Below are 18,051 nucleotides of genomic sequence, written 5' to 3' on the forward strand. Positions count from 1 at the left end.
CTTTCTCTGCATCCATTGAGAGGATCATGTGGTTCTTGTCCTTTCTTTTATTTATGTGATGAATCACGTTTTGTTTTGTTTTGTTTTGTTTTTTTGGTTTCGATAGCATTAATTTCTGCTCTAATCATTATTATTTCCTGTCTTCTTCTGGTTTTGGGTTTTATTTTTTGTTCTATTCCCAGCTCCTTAAGGCGAAAGGTTAGGTTGTGTATCTGAAATCATCTTTCCTTCTTTAGGAAGGCCTGGATTGCTATATACTTTCCTCTTATGACTGCCTTTGCTGCGACCCAGAAGTTTTGGGTTGTGGTGTTATCATTTTCATTGGTTTCCGTGAACTTTTTAATTCTTGGTTAGCCCATTCATTAGTTGGATGTTTTTCAGTCTCCAAGTATTTGTTACCTTTCCAAATTTTTTCTTGTGGTTGATTTCAAGTTTCATAGCGTTGTTATCTGAAAATATGCACGGTATGATCTCGATCTTTTTGTACTTACTTAGGGCTGATTTGTGTCCCAATATATGTTCTTTTCTGGAGAATGTTCCATGTGCACTAGAGAAGAATGTATATTCTGCTTTGGGATGAAACGTTCTGAATATATCGGTTAAGTCCATCTGGTCTAGTGTGTCATTCAAAGCCATTGTTTCCTTGATGATTTTTTGATTAGATGATCTGTCCATTGTTGTGAGTGGGTGTTGAAGTCTCCTACTACTATGGTATTACTATCGATGAGTTTCTTTATGTTTGTGATTAATTGATTTATGTATTTGGGTGCTGCCACATTTGGCGCATAAATGTTTATAATTGTTAGGTCTTCTTGGTGGATGGACCCCTTGATTATGATGTAATGCCCTTCTGCATCTCTTGATACAGTCTTCATTTTAAAGTCTTGATTGTCTGATAGAAGTATGGCTACTCCGGCTTTCTTTTGTTGACCATTAGAATGATGATTCTCCATACCCTTATTTTCAATCTGATGGTGTCTTTAGGTCTAAAGTGGGTCTGTTGTAAACAGCATATATATGGATCCTGTTTTCTTATCCATTCTGTTACCCTATGTCTTTTTATTGGAGCATAGAGTCCATTGACATTTAGAGTGAGTACCTAATGATATGAATTTATTGCCATTATGGTGCTTGTAGAGTTGGAGTTTCTGGTGGTGTTCTCTTGTCCTTGCTAATCTTTGTTGCTTTTGGTATTTATTTATTTCTCTCTCTCTCTCCATATATATATATATATATATATATATATATATATATATATATCCTCAGAGTGTCCCCCTTAAAATTTCATGCAGGGCTGGTTTAGTGGTCACAAACTCATTTAATTTTTGTTTGTCTGGGAAACTTTTTCTCTCTCCTATTTTGAGTGACACCCTTGCTGGATAAAGAATTCTTGGCTGCATATTTTTCTGATGCAGCACATTGAATATATCCTGCCACTCATTTCTGGCCTGCCAAGTTTCTGTGGATAGGTCTGCTGCAAACCTCATCTGTCTTCCCTTATAGGTTAGGGACTTTTTTTTCCCTTGCTGCTTTCATGATTCTCTCCTTGCCTGAGTATTTTGTGAATTTGACTATGATATGTCTTGTTGACTGTCGGTTTTTGATGACTCTAATAGGGGTTCTCTGTGCTTCCTGGAGTTTGATATCTGTGTCTTTCCCCAGGTTAGGAAAGTTTTCCACTATGATTTGCTCACATAACCCTTCTACCCCTATTTCTCTCTCTTCCTCTTCTGGGAACCCTATGATTCTGATGTTCTTCCTTTTTCATGAGTCACTGATTTCTCTAATTCTTAAATCGTGCTCTTTTGCCTTCATCTCCCTCTTTTTTCTGCTTCATTATTCTCTGTAAATTTGTCCTCTATATCACTGATTCTGTGTTCTGCCTCATCCATCCTTGGTGCCACTGCATCCACCCATGATTGCAGCTCAGAATTTCATTCTATTTTTTACTTCTTTTATCTCTGCAGAAAGGGATTCTAATCTATTTTCAACTCCAGCTAGTATTCTTATTATCGTGATTCTAGATTCTGGTTCAGACGTCTTGCTTGTATCTGTGTTGGTTAAATCCATGGCTGTCATTTCTTCGTGCTCTTTCTTTTGGGGTGAATTCCTTTGTTTTTTCATTTTGAAGGGAGATATGAAATTAATGTGGTAGAAAAATTGAAATAAAAAATTAAAATTAAAAAATATTAAAATTAAAAAATTAAACACACACACACACACACACACACACACACAAAATAAATGATGCTTGATCCTAGGTGTGTTTTGGTCTGGATGTTGAAGGTGGTTTGACAGATTAGAGAAAAAAAGGGGGGGAGAAAAACCAAGGAAATCATTTGGGAATTTGAAAAAAATGAATACACTGAAGTACACTAAAATGAGATGATGGTCTAAAATAGAATTTGAAAAAAATTAGTCAAATTAAAGACTATAGAAGAAAATTAAGGAAAAATATTTTTAATAAAAATTACAAATAAAAATGAATGTTTTCTCTTTCTGTATTCAAGAAAAAGAAGTGAAAAAGAAAAAAAAAACCACGAAAGTTGAATAGATGGACCTGCTAAAAGATTGAAATAGGACTGAAGTTACTTTGTTTCCCCAAAGAAGTCAGACTATGAAACGCTTTATAGTCCATAAACTAAGTAGGCAGTGAGACTTATGTTCTTGAAGAGCGAGGTTGGTCCAGTTGGGCGGGACTCAGTGTAATGGCTCTGTTCTCCACTAGATGGCGCTGCTAGCCTACTGGGGTTTAGTGTTGTGGCATTCATAGGTGCGTATGTGCATGCCCAGGAGTGGTGAAAATGGTGTCACCAAGCTACCTAGTCTCCAGTATATGAACTCTGTTCTCCCAGATCAGCAATTGTGCACCCGTCCTCTGTCTTCAGTTTTTGTCCACTCCCTGCTTTTTCACTGTCTGTGACCAGGCCCCAGGTAGTACCTCTCTTCTGAGTTTCGTCTCAGATGTGGCTGTTTTCCCAGCCCCTGACTTCTGCAGGACTGCATCTTTGACCAGTTCCGCCCCTCTGTGGGAGGGTCTCATGGAGCAATGCCCAAATAAGCAATGGCCAAATGTCGGCTGCACCCAGGAACAGTTGTGGGACCCTGCTGCTGCCGGTGCCCTGAGACTGTGGCCAGGTGCCAGCCTGCCCCGGAAAAAATTCGCAAGATAGTGTAGCAGCAGCATTTCAGGGATTATGGGAAATCACAACTCATATCTGGCACCAGTCTTCACCCTTAACAACGTTGTTCCAGCATCAGCAAATGTGGCCATTTTCTGGGGTCTCCTGGGACCAGGTGGCTTCAACAGTCTCTACCAAATGTCCTTCGCAGTGGAACTGCTTTTCCCCAGGTGGCCCGAGAACCTCTTGGACCCCACTCTGTTTCTGGGGATTCACCCTTCCCACCAGAGCCTTCCCCTTTGCCCTCCCCTTTGCCCTCCCCTTGTTTACAGTCTTAATGCAATTTAAACCCTCTCCTTTCTCCTTTCTCCTTTCTCCTTTCTCCTTTCTCCCTTTTTAATTTAGTCCCAGTAGCTTTTTCCAACTTTCCACTTTCTCTCCAGCTGCTTTTGGGGAGGGGTGCTTTTCCCGTATTCTCCCTCCCCACCATCTCGGTCCTCTTTCTGCCTGCAAAAGCACCTCCCTTCCTGCAGCTTTTTGATCCCCAAGTTCACCTCTCTGCACCATGTACCTGCTGAATTCTGTTGTTCATGTTGTGCAGATTGTTGTGTTAATCCTGCAATCATTTTTCTAGGTGTGCAGGATGGTTTCGTTTTGGTCTGGCTGTATTTCATGGACACGAGACACACAAAAAACTTCCATGCTGATCCGCCATTTTGGCTCCTCCCCCAAAACGACAATGTACTTTTAAAATTAAAATAGTATATACTTAAGGCACATAGCATGGTATCCATATACATCCATATAAATATTGAACTAATTACTATAGTCAAACAAATTATCTATCTATCTATCTATCTATCATCTATCCTCTATCTTTCTCCTCACATAGTTACCTTTAAGGAGGGGGTGAGAACACCTGAAATCTACAGCATCAGTATGAAGACTATAGCTAATAATACTGCATTCTGTACTGGAAATTTTCTAAAGTGACTCAGTCTTAACAGCAATAGTAAGAAGAATGCAGATGTATCATTTTCATTGAATTTAACCTTATGTGTTGATTACAGGATTCCTGTGAACAAATTATTCACATGAGTTGGAAGCAACCCAGTACTTTGTCATGAAGAGTTAAGAAGGATATAACTTAGTACAGAATTTGTCTGTCTGGGTTTGTTTGTTTGAGCCAGAAAAATGTGTATCCCTGCAAGGCAACAATCTGAACTGAGTTTGTTTAGTATTTGGTTAGCATTTTGTTTATGCAGTGCTTAAATATTATTCAAGAGCTACAATTAAATGCAGGCTACCATATTTGTCAATGCAATATATAGAAACAACTTAAATAGCAATGAGGAATAAAAACATGGCTAGAAGAACAGATAGGAAAAGCTGTTGAGATTTTTAAGGTGATAACTAAGAACAAGCTAATTAAGACACTAAGAATTTTTTGGGAGGCAAGATGATGATGGGTTCAACTGAGGAAGAAAATAGAAGTGGAGAAACTAGGTCAATGGTGGGTTTGCTATCCACCTTGACTGAGTGATTTTGATTAAAAACTTCTCGTTTGTTTCCTTTTTTATTCTTTTATAGTTTCCTCCTTTTGATCCTTCAACATATTTTCTCTTTTATTAATTTTTAACATAACTCCAAGGGAGAAAAATAACCCTAAAATAATCAAATAAAAATTGAAGAAGGAAAGCTTAGTATAACAGCCCAATCTATTTATTAAGTTTCTACTCTGTTTGTCAAGAAATATACTAATCATTCCAGAGGATACTAGGCTTGGTTTCTACTCTCAAGAAAAATCTTTCTGAAGTTGATAAGCTGGTACTGTAAGGCTACATTTTATATGTTGTTCACTTATTTTTCATCACCCACCAGCATTTTACCAGTTAAAGTACCAAAAAATGGAAGAATATTTGATGTTTTATTCATAGATTTCAAAAAAACAAACGCAAGTTTGAAAGTAATATGGAATAAAAGAATGTGATTGAAGCTACATTTTGTGGTCTAGAAAAAAGAGACTGGTAAATATAGGAGGAATACAACTACATTAAGAACATATTTGGGTATTAGGAAATATGATGAAGGCAAAATGAAAGTAAAAAAGATAATTACAATTTTAAAATTCGTGCAGCTGCCTAGGGGGTTTGCAGATATCTTGTGGGTGATCTGGTGTGGCAAATTAGTTGTTGGTCTTAGAAAAGTGCACAAAAAGAGGCATATGCCTTGGGCTTTCTAGAAGAAATCAATGAAAGCGTTCAAACATATAGTAAGAGAGATCTCTCAGTGACAATTTTCTTTAAGAACCCAGGACTGCAAATATATTAACATTTCCATAAAAGGACTTTGTGCCAAGTAATAGAGAAAGCAATGCAGCAAACAAATAGTGAAGAGGGAGAGAGGGAATACATCAGTATTCTCTTCTGTTTTCTAGACTCCATAACCCAGTGATAAATATGCTTGTGTTCCCCCCTGTGAGGCCTGCAAATTAAGAACTAAAATTATAATTGTTAATTAAGGTCTATTACATGTATGCATTTTATATTTCCAGATAAGTTAAGAATTGTTCATAAGTAAACTGAATAGTTTACACCAGCCTTCATTAATCCACACATGTATGTTTGTTTATCTAAGCATGTTTATCATCAGGTAAGAGGGAAAAAGGGAGGAAAGAGACTTGTTTACTTGGAGTCAAATGTCAGAGAGAAGAGTAGTGACATCACTCTAACTCTTGTCTCTGGGAAAGTCTTTCTCAAAGACCATATGGTCTCTTCTAGTTTGGGACAGGTTATACACAGATGCCATGTTAGCAGCTCCTCTTGGACCGTGGCATAATTTATGATATCCTGATCTTCAATTGCTTGCCCACAGAGAAGGTGAATGAGATGAGCCATGGCTTTCTCCCATATCTAGGGATCAGTAATTTTGTGGCTTCCTGTCCCCAAATCACCATTTCATGAACAGCAAGGGCTTGCTCATCTATTGTGGTTCATCACTCCTAGATGGTAAGTCAGAAAGATTATTACACTGGATTATTTATTCATGCAGCTAAAATTGGAGGCCTGGCAAGTATTAACCCAATCACTGTATGTATCTTCCCAGGCAGTTTAGTAACATTAAGAATTAAATCAATTCTGTGACTAGGTTAGGGATAACCAGTGCTTTTATTAAAGTTAATTCTTTTATTTTCATATCTGATTCTAACCAAATTTGGACAAGTAGCTTGACTTCTATGAGCCTTGTTCTCCTTATCTTTAAAATCAAGTTAGGGCTGGGCACCTGGGTGGCTCAGTCGGGTGGGTGGCTGACTTAGGCTCAGGTCACGATTTCATGGTTCATGGGTTCGAGCCCCATGATGGGCTCTGTGCTGACAGCTTGGAGCCTGGAGCCTGCTTTGGAATCTGTGATTCCCCCTCTCTCTCTGTCCCCTTCTGAGCTCATGCTCTGTCTCTGTCTCTCAAAAAATAAATAAACATTAAAAAAAATTTTAAATTAAATTAGGGCCTCTTGGGGGTCTCAGTCAGTTAAGAATCCAACTTCAGCTCAGATCATGATCACAGTCCCCAAGTTTTAGCCCCACATCAGTGTCTCTGCTGTCAGCACAGAGCCTGCTTCAGATCCTCTGTCTCCCTCTCCCTCTGCCCCTCCCCCACTCATGTTCTCTATGTCTCAAAAATAAACACTTAAAAATAAGTAAATAAGTAAATAAATAAAATGAAGTTAACAATAACAAGTAGCTATTTTATAAAGTTGTCATAAGCTTTAAATGAATTAATACAAGTAAAATGCTTAGAAAATGGACTTGGTATTACTCTCAACATTGGCTGTTATTATTGGCATGAGTATTATTACCATTATCACCCTTATATTTTATATTTGTGTCTATCGTTCCTCATCACAAAACTAGGTTGCAACCTCAATTTCAGGAACACCAGATCTCTTCAGGTTAAGTTAAGAATTTATATTTCTTGTATATATTCATCTCTGCATTGAGATGAGGAACCCCAAACTCCAGGAGCACAGTTTTGGGACCTCCCTCATGTGTTGGAACCATGCTGGCTTGCAAGGCGCCATTTTACCACACTAACAGCGGCAACTATCTGAAACACAGTAGTCTCTGAGAAAGTAGGAGGCACCTAAGATAGGTCAATACAGTTTTAATCCTTTTACCTATTTTATTTTTGTGTTTTATCAGTTCCTATGCTATTATTTTACCTCACTTGTTTATGATTCATTTCCTTATTTGAAATATTCTCATATTGCTTAAACATCTTTACTCTTTCTATAAATTCAGTAAATCTATCTCTAATTATTATTATTATTATTCTTATTTACTTTATATTCTATTTTATAATTTGATTTATATTTTAGTACTTGGTAAAAATATATTCATGGCCACAGAGATAGTAGTAACAGATAAGCCTATGCCACTACAAGAGGGGTTTGAAAGTCTTCTTTTATGTTTTTGTTTAATTACTCTGAAGTAGAACACTGGATTTGACAGTATTAGCAAGCAGCCCAGATGATTTTGATACAGATTATAAGCAGAGCTTGCTTTCAGAAAAGTATTCTACAGTTTGGCAAAATATATATGCATTTAAACACGTATTCATTTAATCATTTGGTCATTCATTCATTCATTAATTCTTGGCCATATGTTTCACTGATGCAAATTCACAATTTATACAAATTTTCTCTGTTTTTACACAAAAATATAGTTACCATTTCTTTCCCATTATTTTTTCTGTTATTCTTCAGCATCGTTTTTAGACACCCATAAGAAAATTATGATATATTAATTTGTATCCTATTTCTATAATATTCAGAATGGATTCAAAATTCATTTTTCCTGCATTTTCTTGCACTGTATCTTTGTATGGTTTTGAGTTTTCTTCTTAAAACACTCAGTGATGAGGGGCGCCTGGGTGGCTCAGTCAGTTAAGTGTCCGACTTCAGCTCAGGTCATGATCTCACTGCTCGTGAGTTCGAGCCCCGCGTCGGGCTCTGTGCTGACCGCTTAGAGCCTGGACCCTGTTTCAGATTCTGTGTCTCCTTCTCTCTCTGACCCTCCCCCATTCATGCTCTGTCTCTCTCTGTCTCAAAAATAAATAAACGTTAAAAAAAATTTAAAAAAAGAACACTCAGTGATGATTTCAAGTTTTCTAAATATAGTTCATCCACATTTCTCTTCAAAATTATCCCTAGAGATAACAAACACAATGTATGTTTAGATGTAAAACCAATATGTACAATGTGTTGCTTTACTTCCTACTTCAGATAAAAAAAGTTAATTTTCTTATATATATTTTAGAGTGGTAAAAATGAGCATTTTCCATAAATATATTAAGATAATTAGATTATTAACATAAGAAGAAAAAAGTTAATTGTGCTGCCTGATAACTTCTATGCTGCTACATACTCCTGATCTCTAGCTTCTACTCTTTCACCAATGAATTTAAGAGCTTTGAGTGCTTTTGGTATCTTTAGGGCCACAAGTCTCAGTTCTGTTCCACCATAGAAATGTCTTCACCACATTGACGTAATTATATCCTGACATTATGATGAGGACTACTGTTATAAAATGTAGTCTAATGACCAAAAAGGTATAACAGGCAAAGGAATAGATTTATCTTAGCAGATCCTGGATGCTGTGAGTAAAGATGAGGAGGGAAATAAATAATACATCCACAGTGTGGTGAAAGAAAAATATTTTACAGCCCAGGCCAGCCTGTGATCTCCATTTTTCTTTTTATGGGTCATGCCACCATGCTCTATAAATCTACCTGTGTCAATAAATATGCACTATTCCTAAAAAAATTTTGTAGAAAAAGCTAGAGGTCTTGTTAGCATGATGGTTCTATGCTCTTCAGGGTTGTAAAACATCCATACCCAAACTGAACTGTTTTTTACTAGAAACCAGGGCCAAAAATGAACTGGGGGTTAATAGTAATTTCCTTACCATTTCTGTGGTTTTCTAAACCACATATATCAAAAAAAATTTTTGTAACTTGTCCCAAATACCAATCACCTTGATAAATTCATTTGTGTGACAGACTCAAGGACACTAGAGGGGAAAAAATGCATTAATTTCTTTGATAAAGCACCTGACACAGTATTAAGGACTCCTTAATAATATACATATTTTTAGTTGAAATTGTTTATTCAAATTGAAATTGGTTGTCTGAGGCCTAAGAAAAATTGGACAAAATAAAATCATTTTGGGCTGTTCAAGACTCAAAGCAAACCTCTGGTATTAAGAGCATCATTTGATAAGTGCTACAATTTCACTTAAATTTCAATGTATAGGTTTCTTTATATTTCTTTTTTTTTTAATTTTTTTTTGAGTTTATTTATTTTTGAGACAGAGAGAGACAGAGCATGAATGGGGGAGGGTCAGAGAGACAGGGAGACACAGAATCCAAAGCAGGCTCCAGGCTCTGAGCCATCAGCCCAGAGCCCGAGGCGGGGCTCGAACTCGTGGACCGCGAGATCGTGACCTGAGCTGAAGTCGGACGCCCAACTGACTGAGCCACCCAGGCGCCCCTCTTTATATTTCTTTAATACCAAGTACAAATGCCTATGAATACTTCAAGAAATCTTTAAAATCAAATCATATTTTTACCTACTCAATTTGTTTTTTAATGACTACCACATAGTGTTTCCCATAGCATCTTACTTTTGCTTTTCCTCTGGGTGGGCCTACTCGTTTCTAAACATTACCTGTCTTTAATATTCCGAATCACCTCCTAAATATAGCCCATGACAGTTTGATACCATTCTGTTTTGAAATATTTCAGCAGTTAATTTTGTACTTGTTGGTTTAATAAAATTATTTACTGTCTTGTTTTGTCCAATACTGCTTCCTGGTTTGTTCTAAAGTACTTAGGAAAACCATCTGGTAAAATATCTTCTGCTTCCTTTACCATTTCTCAAGTGCTGTTTGATCCTGACTTATTTCAAAGTTAGAAAGACTTAACAATCATGTATCTAAGCTACTCATTTTATAGTAGATGGAACTGAACTTGAGAGTGATTTGTTATTGGTTTGCTTGTGATAAAACTGGTCTAACAACTGGGTCTTCTAATTCTGGTCACTTTTCCTCACTATCTACTTTTTTAAATGTTTATTTACAATCTACTTTTATGTACAATCTACTTTTTTAAATGTTTATTCAGTTTTGAGGGGTGGAGGGGCAGAGAGAGAGAAGGGGACAGAGTATCTTAAATGGGCTCTGTGCTGACAGCAGAGAGCCCAATGCAGGGCTCAAATTCCCCAACCATGAGATCTTTACCAGAGCCAAAATCAGATGCTTAACCAACTGAGCCATCCAGGTACTCCCCACCACCACCCCCACTTTTTTTTTTTTCAGAGAGAGAGAGAGCATGTACAAGGTGGGGAAGGGCAGTGGGATAGAGAGAAAGAATCTCAAACAGGGCTTGATCGGAGGACCCTGGGACCATTACCTGAACTGAAATCAAGAATCCCATGCTCAATGGACATTTTTTAAAGAAAGTTCTTTCAACCTCTAAAATGTAATACTTTTCTATTATATGTGTTTCTAGTATTGTCACTTATATATGAATATATCATAATTATTCAATTTTTCACCTGATTCCCAGTGACTAGAAAAGTGCAGAGCATAAACTATTGAAAAAACTAACATGTTAAGATTGATAAGTTAATTGACCTCAGAATACTTCTTCTTTTAAAATCATAATATCAGAAAGATAAAAAAAAATCATATCAGTTATGTGGTCTTTTAATTTTTTACCCAGAATTCAGTATGCCAAAATTGTGAAATCATGTAATATCCTCACACTGCTTCCTACCCATGGTGTCTATTCATTCAACATATTTTCAACAAACATTGGTTGAGCACCTATCCTGCCTGAAGCACTCTGGAGAAAAATTGTAAAAAACAAACCAAACAAAGAAACTACTGCTTTCATCCTAATAAAATGTAGTTTTTCAGAATGGACTTTAGTCTGGGGCACCTGGGTGGTGGCTCAGCTGGTTGAGCGTCTGACTTCAGCTCAGGTCATGATCTTGCAGTTGGTGAGTTCTGCCCCGTATTGGGCTCTGTGCTGACAGCTCCGAGCCTGGAGCCTGCTTTGGATTCTGTCGCCCTCTCTCTTTGCCCCTCCCCCACTCATGCTCTGTCTCTCTCTGTCTCTCAAAAATAAATACTAAAACAATTTTAAAAAAATCATCACGTAACACACCTAAACCATACACACACACACACACACACACACACACACACACACACAATATTTAACTAGGTCAAATGTTGAAAAGAAGATGCAGACAGTGAATCAGTCATACATCTAGGAGTATACACACCTAGAAGATGGCAAAGGGAAGAAGATAAAGATTACTTCTTAAATAGATGCTACTGGTCATGTCTAAAGAACGTACAGAAGTTATTTAAGCGTTATTTGCTGAAGTAGAGAATGCTGAGAAATAACTGGATTAGGGTGGGGTAGCTCAGATCATATTTTTTTATTTTGACATAAGAGATATTTCTGTTATTATGAATGATGTACTACTAAAATCTCTTGAATTTTACAAAATCATGCAGTAGAAATAATAATGCTTACAAAAATTAAGTTACATGAGAACATTCATTGTCTATGAAAGCTGCAAACAAAGCACAGAAAACAAAAACAAAACCTCAGAGACAATTTTAAAACATTACCTACATGGTTAAAGTTCCACTGATATTTTACTCAGTTTCTCCATCAGTAGGTCCTTCGTAGTCTTAAATGTGGAACTTTGTATTTCTTACTTCAAGAGATTATTGAAGACAATTATGAAAATTAAAAATCTTATGCACAGGTAGCCTTCCACATTTTTTCAATACAGGGGAAGTGCTTTTGAGTCTTAATCTGAACATACAGCTCTGTCAGCTTAATGCCATGGAAAGTTTAAGGATTCTTAAAACCCCTAAGCCAGGCATTTATTGCACTTTCACAGAATTTTTAGCTTAAAAATAATATCTTCATGTTATTAAAGCTTTCTTTTCAATTATGGAGTAGCATGTTACTGATTACTTTAATGCATATCATCCTGGGAAACATCACATGTGAACCAACGTGACTTTCACATTAAACTTACATCCCCTCCCTATATTTTTGTGAGTCAATTCTCCTTAAAGAGCCACATGTTGTGGCAGAAAATATTAAATTGAGTTGGAAATTCCTTTGAGACAAGTGGTTAGACATATGGGTCTGGAGTTCAGAGGAGACATCTGTGCTAAGAAATAAATGCTAATTATCTGAGCAGGGTTGGTTATTGAAGAACTGTTTGTGAATGAGATTATACATAGAGAGAATGTACAGTGAAAAGACAGGGGCTAGCACTGACCTGGGAGAACTTCACCTTGTTATAACCATGATCTTGAAAAGGAAATAGAAAAGAGGTAGCCAGAATGTCTACAGAAAACAAGGAAATGAATTAGACAAGGGAAGTGGAAAACCCACAGTTCAAACATTTTCACTTTATTGTTATCTACCATACTTATACCTCTTCAAGCATGCTTATAATAAAGTAACATTGAAAACATTGAAAAATAGCACCAATTTTTTACATGTTCATAAAATACATCTACATTGGTATATTTAGAAATTTAAACGTACATGCTTGTTCCATGAGTATGTGTGCATGTGTGTGTGTGCATGTGTTTTTTATACGTGATCCATCAGCATATTATTGTAGGTTTCTTTTTCTTTTAATTTCTCCTGACAAGAAAATAAATAAATCACTTATGGACAGGGCATTAGAGACATCATATGGAGGTGCTAACTTTGTGCCCTTGAGAAAGGGCAGAGGGGAACTTTCATAAAGGATTATATACACATAAAAATTACAAAAGATGTACCAAAGAAAAATGTCGTCTATGCCTTGGTTAACAATTATACATGGGATTTGGAAGGAATATGGAGAAACCACCAGTAACTACTCAAAAATTCATGCAACAGTTCTAAGACATGTAATGCTGCTAAGAAGCCAGGTGTTGTTACTGACAAAATGGAGGTGGTAGTTTGAACATAGCAGCTATGATAAATGATGAGATGAGGGGACAGTGGAGTGAACCGAAGGAGGGTACATTGTGAAACTTTTTACTTTCCGTTAAAACAGGAACATGCAGAGAAAAGCAATAAATGGAAAAAAAATATTTTTAAAAAGCATCCTTAATGTACTTTTTGGATAGAAGAAATAACAAAAGTATAGTGAAAGATGATTCTAAATCTAAAAGAAGCCTTATGAATCAGGTTTAGAATCAGATCTTTGAAAACCAACTGTAGAACTCTCAGCTACTACAATCCTGGTCCAATTTTAGTGGCCTCAGGTTTTCAAACTACGACTAGCATTAACCCTGTGTGCTTATGAGCAGAGGGGATTTTTTACTGTCTTTTTCATGTGGCTCTCTAGTCCCACCCTTACAAGTAATGTTTCTTTATACCATTCTGCTCAGGGCAGGCAAGAATGAAAGACAGTGAGAATGAGCAAACATTCCTACCGCTATCTCAGGACCATCACCACCCATTTTAAAATTTGACTCTACAAGATTAACAAATTTGTATTGTTATACCTTCCCCCCTGGGGTCACCCGTCAGTTGTATAGTACATGTTTCCCCTCACATCCAGATGTGTACACTTTTAAATTGCATTGTTTAAAATTCTTCTTTAAGTCATATTACTTGAGTAATTTGAACTATAGCATGTACTATAAAGGTTGGGACAATATTAGGATTTGGGCAGCATTATTATTTAAAGTAGTTTCACCAGGGCTTTGTTACTTGTCTTCCATTCATTATCAAATTGTTGAATGGACTGTATTCAACAGGCTTTTATGTAGAAAATGATTTTATTTCCTTTTATCAGTAGCTTTCAAAGGTACTCAATCAGATCACTCTGTCCTATACTTGAGGATTTTTTATTCCATGCAAATCTCAGAGCTTTTTTGGTTCACTTTTAGGTATTAAGAAATAATTTCATTTTCATATAATTTCAACGATTACAGCTCTCATTCAGTTTAATACCTTTTACCTTCCCACACAATCTCAAGCCTGACTCACACTTGGCAGATGACAGCCGGGGGAGTGGGATGGAGATTAAAGAAAAATGTCAACATTTTAACTGATGATATCTTACTATAGCTTCTGGAAACTCTTTCTGGCAGAGCTTTATATACTGCCTCAAAACACACAAGGTACTTTTGTTGGTACTTTGTAGATGAGTGACTTTCAACATTGCACTGTTCTCCAAATGGGTGATGGCTCATGGTTTAGGGCTCCCTCTGTAAATCCTGTATTGACTATGACACCCTGCAAAGACTGTTGCCATTGAATTCACTTCACTCATGGTTGCAAAGCTTTACAGCAGATTCCTCTCAAGATGACTCCAACTTAGCTCCTATCATGTACACATATAACCCAGCCAAAGTTTAGAAGTGCCAGATGATCATGTTTCTAACATCAGAGACAGATGCAATATCTTCTCACCTTTAGATTTTTTTTGCTGAAAAGTGTCACACATCAGTCCCTATGCTGTTGAAAGACCAAAAGGCATGTATAAAACTTGCCAGGGCTCCTGAAGTCAGTTTATTTGAAATGGTAGTGGACAAGATGGGTGGAGGAAGCACAAAATGCAGACAACTCCCTTCGAATAATTCTATTCTCTAACAATACTCTCCTCAAATTGGTCTCCTTTTCCCCTTATATATCACCTGGAATGGGAATGAACTAAATTTCCATTCCATAAGCAAGATCTTTATTTGAAATTTTGGTGAAACCAGTCATCTACTGTTCCCAGGTTTGCATTCTCATCCAGATTGAGACAATAGGAAATGTTTATTTAATATCCCCTTAAATTTCTAAGGATCATTTGTTAAATAATTAAATCAAGAAATGGCAATGGTTATAAAGTATGAGTTATTAAGAAAGCATAATGGACACATACTTGTGATTTTTTAAAAGTGGCATAGAGGTGAATCAGATAGAAAAATTATTATTTGAAGTAAAATTAACTAATTTAATTTTTGATGAAACATCTGAATATTTAGGGGCATATTTAATTTTAGTTTATTTGAAGAAAAATGCTTTATGAACTAAAATTAAGAAACAAAATATAGGGAAGAGGTTTCTAAATTTCTCCAGGTACTTTATTTTCAATAGTTGTGTTTACTATTTAATATTAATGTAGTTCCTTACCAAACAGAGTTTTTAAAATAATGACTATACACATTACTCACATATCTTAATTATACTTCATCGTGGTTTCTAAGAAATATAATATCCTTAAAACTTTATGAAGCCATGATGGCAATTAGAATTTTTTTTATGCATTGGAAAGTAATGTGTTCTTTCAAAGACAGGATAACAGTGGCATTTTACAACCAGTGAAAGTGTATAAGATACCATACTTTTGATTTCCAATAACATTCACAGCTTGATATTTTAGAAGTTGTATAACATCAGTTTATCATCCTGCAAAAATTATTTAGGAAAGATCTAAGTACTTCATGTTTTATGCTTTGTACAACTGCATCTTTGGTAGCTACTGGCATAGGTAATGAGGGCTCCATTTCACCTTCAAATCTAGATTACCTAATTTAGAGTAGAAAATAGAAATTTTAATCAACAAATATGTCAATTTTCAAAATGAAATAAGAAATATAGGGATACACTGAACTATATAGCAGGTCAAATGCAGTCTACTAATACTGCAGACTTAGAAGGACAGAGAAACATAACTATAGAGAAAGTCCCATACTTCATTTAAATATATTATACATGCGTATTCCTTAAAATATAGGGGCGCCTGGGTAGCTCAGTTGGTTAAGTGTCCAATTTTGGCTCAGGTCATGATCTTGTGGTTTGTGAGTTCAAGCCCTGCATCAGACTCTAGGCTGACAGCTCAGAGCCTGGAGCCTGCTTCAGATTCTGTGTCTACCTACCCCCCTCCCAGGCCCCCCCGTTCATGCTCTATCTCTCTCTCTGAAAAATAATCATAAAAACAAAACCTTTATCCATATAAGATAAAAGAGAAAATAAAGTTACATTGAAGGATATCATGAGAAATGTAAGTAGTCTCAGAGAGACTCAGAGAGAAACATTCTCAATATTAAGGATAATAGGCAAGGCTGAAACAGTTTATGACTATTTTTTATTTTATTTTATTTTTTTGCAGCCATAGATGAGCTTACTAATTTTTGATGGAACTATTTATCATTTACAAAGGGCAAATGCAAAATTCCCAGGTTAACTTTTAGAATGTCACATCATTTCCTTTATGCTTAATTTTCAAGGTTGGGAAAGGAAAGGGACAAAAAACATTTAAATACATTTTTAGTGTCTCAGAAATTTCTGAAGGACTGATCTCAATTGGTCATTTCTTTTTATATATCTTTTATGTTCATATGACAATGCCAGGCTTTTATGGATTAGGAGGAAAATATTTGACTTGATGACCTCAGAATATTTCCTGTCTTTATATTGTCAGTTGTATTGATATCTGGCCTTACTGAGGGTGTCTGGTTGGCTCACTTGAAAGAGCATGAAACTCTTGATCTTGGGGTCCTGGGTTCAACCCCACATTGGTTGTAGAGCTTACTTAAAAAAAAATATGGTCTTACCTGTAATCACTAAATCCTTTTAACTGTCAATTTCCTGACATTTGATAGGTATCTTTATTCTCATTACTTTAACTCTTCAAGGGATATGTTTATTGCAGAGGATACTCTAGTCTAGAGGATATTCTTAACTGAAAGGCAAGTGGTGAACCTTAAATTCCTTTTACATGTCCTTTGTTAATGTGCTAAACTGGACAATATGAGTTTCTAGGAATTATTATCAACATTTATTACAAAAGCTCAATGAAGACAGGCCTAAGAGGTTTGCAGCACTTCATGAACCTGGAACCCAGCCTTATCTTGATTGTACCTGACCTTTCCAAGTGTGGAGGATGGAATTGTCTCTTAAATCAAAGTCTGAATCTTGAGTAAGAGTTAGAAAATAGAAATATACAAGAGAAAAAAACAAAATGGAGCAAATAGATGTTGCCTTGTCCAGTTGTTATTACAAACTGTTTTGGTCAATTAAAATTCCAATATGTAGGACAGGGAACTAACTGCATTTCACGTAGAACATAATTTTGTTGCTGATCCGTAGCAGAGATCTTCCCTTAGGATTAAAACAAGGAAGGGAACCGTATGAGCTTTATCTAGAGCAGTGATTCCTATACTTCTTTTGGATAACATTCTCTTCTAAGGGTCTGATGAGAAAGCCAAAACATACTCTCCATAAATTGTCACAAATACATATATCCTCATAAGATAATTCTACTCAACAATAAAGGGAGAAGATTATTGATATAATAATACAAATGAATCTTAACATTATGCTGAGTGAAAGAAACTAGATATAAAGAACACATAGTATATGATTCCATTTATATGTAACAGGCAGAACTAAGCTATGACAGAAAATAGATCAGCAGTTACCTAGGGCCAAGCATTGAGATGACTGCAAAGAGGTAAAGGAAACTTTCTGGATTACACTGGTGTATTTTTTTTCAAACCTCACTTTAATATATATAAATTAAACCTAAATAAATTTTATGTTAAAAAATCATATATTCCAAAATGGTACATTCAGATCCTGGGGCTTCATAGACCCACGAAATCTTGCAATATATCTCTAAATATATTTGAATCCCAGTCTAGAATTCAAGTAGATTTTGAAGGGTCACAGTAAGTTAATATTTGCTCTGAAAGAGAGTGAGAAGGTATAAATACGTTACAGGGAATAAAAATGTACAAGCCATTATTTTTTTTTTTTGTTCATTGCTTGTGTAGACCTGTGTCCAAATAAAGATGATTCAGGGGTTAGTCCTAATAATTAGAAGCATAATAAAATAAGTG

The sequence above is a fragment of the Acinonyx jubatus genome, chromosome B2, assembly GCF_027475565.1.
Source record: "Acinonyx jubatus isolate Ajub_Pintada_27869175 chromosome B2, VMU_Ajub_asm_v1.0, whole genome shotgun sequence".
NCBI lineage: Eukaryota > Metazoa > Chordata > Mammalia > Carnivora > Felidae > Acinonyx > Acinonyx jubatus.